At 33.9% G+C, this 4,522-nt stretch overlaps 1 long non-coding RNA gene across 1 annotated transcript; it reads right to left on the bottom strand.

Annotated features, from left to right (window-relative positions):
- Positions 1 to 1,852: 1,852 nt before the first annotated feature.
- LOC108362047 (uncharacterized) lies at positions 1,853 to 2,434 on the bottom strand. The gene is made up of 2 exons (XR_001847410.1): positions 2,358 to 2,434; positions 1,853 to 2,296 (listed from the first exon to the last, which is right to left on the bottom strand). It is a non-coding gene; the product is annotated as an uncharacterized LOC108362047 (long non-coding RNA).
- Positions 2,435 to 4,522: the final 2,088 nt, after the last annotated feature.

The following is a 4,522-nucleotide window of genomic DNA, read 5'->3' as shown; positions in this document are numbered from 1 at the left end:
TTTCAAAGCTTGCCTAGACCCCAAGCGTATCAAGATATAAGAAGCATTATTGATGTCGATGTAGTTGAAAGCAATTTTCTTCAAAGGAATTCTTTTGCGTATTTTTGCGGGTACATTTACTACGAATATTTTAAATTACATAACTGTTTGGAGCCCCTACCACGTTTTGAGGAAGGTGAAATTCCGGAAGACGCGTTTACCTTTACTAAAGAGAAGGAGTATGATAGATCAAATTTAGTAAAAGCTCCTTCTGAATTCATAGAGTTTCTTGCAAAACTTGATAAATCATTAAACGAAAATTTCGATGCCTGTTGCCATTTGATAGGTTTTTCTAAAGCTTTGTTTGACAAAATGCATGACATAGAACCCTTTTATTGTTGTAGTAATTCTCAACCTAATGTGTTCATACATCTTTCCATTAGAATAAGAACATATTTTTCCTTAAAAATTTTCAATAAGGAGGCGTGTTCACCGCAGTTTAAACACACAAAATTTTTATTTATTTCCCACAGATGAATTTCAATAGAATTTCTCTATATTTTACCCGGAATTTCGCCTTTCTCATGCCTTAAGTTATTTCGTATACTTAATAATCGGCTTTATCGCGAAGTCCATCTGAACCAATATTCCCAAAAATAATAAAGCAAAACAAAAACAATTTTTTCAATTTATGCACTGTTATTTGTGTTATTGCAATACAGTTTCGCAGCTCTTCAAACATTTTCCACATTATGCTTTTAAAGCTAGTAGTTTCCGACCACATTTGCTCGGTTTTTTTCAGTTCTGATTTTAGGCTAGGTTTTATGGAAACTTACTGTGGGTGCATACAGACCACATTTTGTAAATATGTACATATGTATACACTTCAACTGAATTGTGATATTTAATTTTATTTTATAAAGAAAAATGAAATTAATTTGTGCAATTTTTTAAGTTTACTAGATGTAAGACAATTTTTAATTTTCTTTATATATTGCATGCTTTAGTTTTAATTCTTTTTAAGTTAAGTTGTAAAGGTGAAAATAGGCCTCCTGGGGAACCGAGCACCTTAAAAAAAATCGGTAACGCGCCTAAAAGCATACCTCACAGGTGGTGTGGAAAATGCAAGAACAAATATAAATGGAATAATTTTCGAAATTATGAAATGGTTATTGGTATTTTCCATCTCAAAGATGATGACTAGTTTGAACGTTATTTAAGCTGCCTTACACGGTCGATTTTTGTCGTTTAACCAAAATCTACCCGTGTAAATTGAAATTCAACCGTAAAATGTAAGCGTTTTGGCTAGTCGATATCTCAGTCAATTTTCCAATCGACAGAAATCGACCCGTGTAAAGCCAACTTCAGGAATTTTGTAATTTTCTTTTTTTGCTTGGGCGCCCTTTGAAGATGTGCCAAATTATATTGTCGCCTTAAATACAAAACAACAATCTCTTTAAGCCATCAGGCGCAGCAATTTGTTGATCTTATCCTCACGGCTACCGAAATCACCACCCTCAACGTAGTGATTAGCCTTCTTGCGCCAGCCTCGGGTTGATGTATTGAGCTTGAATAGCAACAGGAAGTTGGTGGCTTTCTTGAAGTCGGTTCCAACAGTAAATATTCCGTGCGCCAAATAATCAACGCACTGAATTTCGTGCGCTTTGCGAAATTTGCGTTCGATCACAAAGCTGTCAGAGATTGGGACACATTGATGGTTGTGCTTGACAATTCAACGTTTGTACATCAATTCACGGACTGATTTAAGATTTGGATAACCCCATATAGGGTTCGGCCTACGTAGCATATTAATGGTTGCCTTGTTCAATTTGATGAACACATCGTTTTAATGTGGCGAAGACGGAACTGTAAAACTTTACGCACTTTTGGTGCAACTTTGTTGATACCGCGGATACGGATCACAAAAGCCAATTTGGATTTTTCAGGCCCGTAGAATTGGCCGCATTTCTTTACCACACAGCGCAACTTCATCTCACGGCGTCCATCACCGAGTTTTCTTGTTTGATATTTCTCAGCATGCACCAAGTTTTCACGTTTACAGAGTGCAATCACAGCAGAGCGCTTTAGTTTACGTTTGATCAGGGTAGCAGTTTGCTGACCTGCTTCTTGCTGAACTTCTGCTTCGACTCGGGGACAGGAGGCAGCTTCCTGGAAGGTTGTCTGCCCTTTGCTTGCGGTTTCTTACCGGCCGTGATGGCAGTCATCTTAACTTGTTACTTAGCACGTTGAAAAGGCGAAAAAAGTTCGCCAAATATTTGGAGCACATCGTAAATGAGCCGCTCGATTTATAACATTTCTATTAAACAATTTAATTAAATACTTTTTAATACATAGATATGCTGCAACCAGGCACTTACTTTTCCAAATTCCAGCCTGCTTATAGGCATTTTCCAAATGCGCCTTCTTTGTTGGCTCAACATATCCTAAATAGACATACATTTACATTAAACAATAGAAATCGGAAAAATTAGTAAATAAAATACTCCCTTCGTTTTGTTTTGTTGTCAAATTTCTGAGAAATGTGAATTCACCACGATGCGATACAGAAGGAACAAGGACCAGGGATGTAATTTTAAGTAAATCTATTATTCAGTGGCAATGCGCAGAGCGTTTGGGGCAGCAATATTAATTTGTATCAAATATAACATTAAATGGTGGTTCTAATACATTTTATGATATTATTAACCAGAGTACATACATTATATGGTATTTATTTCCAAAATTTAAAAAATGTATTTATTTTAAAAACTAAAAATTCAGTACTTTTTACGCTGATATCAACTATATAAATATTATTTGCCGCAATTAGAAAGTAAAGAAGATATAAAAGGTTAAAACAATGTTTGTGATATTTCAAAATATTAATATTTTAATAATAATTAATTTGTAATAATATCAAAATAAAGACAATTAATCTATCTTTAAGTAGATATATAAAATGTGTTTGCTTTGTTTTATATTTAAGCCTAAAATATTAAAAAACAAATAAAATGTTATAATTGTTTCATAAAATAACCATTTTTAGAAAAAAGTACACAATCAATACTAAAGACGTATATATTATTTAGAAAGTTCAAGTTCTTACCTTTAATTTGATATACATATTTTATTATGATCTACTTTTGAGGTTTAAGAATTTAGTGATAAAAAAAATTAAAAGCATTTACATGCAAGTGACAAGTATGGGTGATATCATAGTTTCTTTTGCCCAAAACTTATTTCTGCGTAGGCGGCCTTCGGCCGCGCTTAGGGATCATAACCCTTACAAAGTAGAATTCTGCTTTCTGTATTGCCGAAGAAGCGGAGCTGAACACCTTTTGCAGAGAACACCTTTCTGTGTAGGCGGCCTTTGGCCGCACTTAGGGATTATAATCCTTACCAAATAGAATTCTCCTTTTGGTGTGCACCAACTGGGGATACCGCCCCAGTGATGTAGCCTTGGGAAAGGATGAGGTCACCCTTTCGGTGTGGTAAACCTGGGGCTGCCGCCCCAGTGAAGTCTATTATGGGTGTGTTATAAAAATGTCTTGTATATAAAAATGATTATATAAAAATGTATTGTGCAAATGAATATTGAACATTTCATCAAGCGAAAAAACGCAAATGAGACTTGTGATTTTTGGCCATTTTTCTAAGGGGTCCCTAGGGAACCATAGGGGACCTAGGTGGCCGGGGGTTGCATTTTTGTCGATGGCGGTTCATTCCCGCTTCAAAAAGGTGGGTTAGAGGTGCCATGCCCACTTACCTTTCCCCCACCGCCCCTTTAACGAACGGCCATAATGGAAAGCCAACCCTTTTAATTAACTACAATATGCATTTGCACATACATGTATTTATATTTTTTATTATCACTGAATTCTGAAAACTCTAAAGCAATTCATAACATAATATGTATATCAGATTAAAGGTAAAAACCTGCACTATCTAAATAATACATTTTTTTTAGCATTGATTATAGACTTTTTCTAAAAAAAGGTTATTTTATGAAAAAATTTTGAATTTTTTTTGGTTTTATAATATTTTTGGCTGAAATATATAAAAAAGCATAAACATTTTATATATCAGCTTGAAGATAAATTAAGCATCCTTATTCTGACATCATTACCTTTTGAATCGGTTACGCAGTTTAGAAAATATTAATATTTTAAGATATCACAATTTTTTTGTTTAACCTTTTATATCTACTTTACTTTTTAATTGCGGCAAATAATATTTATGTAGTTAAAATCAGCGTAAAAAGTACTAGCAATCTGTATTTTTAGTTTTTCTATAGCTGAATGGGCCGGTTACTCAATGTCTGGTTAACACTAATATTACATTTACATTGGACCAAAATGCGTGATTTGAAATCAGTCATTTGAAGGTGTTTACACTGCTTGATCCGCATTTGCTTTGACTTCTCATCAAATGAAAAGGGAAGACAAAAACAAAATGTATGTAAACNATTCTTTGATTAAACTAAAAATGTGTAAAGCTCTTGTATAAATTAACAATTTTTACACACAAATTTCAAAGATTTATT

This window comes from Rhagoletis zephyria, unplaced genomic scaffold (genome assembly GCF_001687245.7).
Source record: "Rhagoletis zephyria isolate East Lansing unplaced genomic scaffold, Rhagoletis_zephyria_1.1 Rzeph_scaffold_00915, whole genome shotgun sequence".
NCBI classification, from domain to species: Eukaryota; Metazoa; Arthropoda; class Insecta; order Diptera; family Tephritidae; genus Rhagoletis; species Rhagoletis zephyria.
The sequence above is the reverse complement of the archived record's forward strand: the minus strand, read 5'-3'. Positions and strand labels throughout refer to the sequence as shown.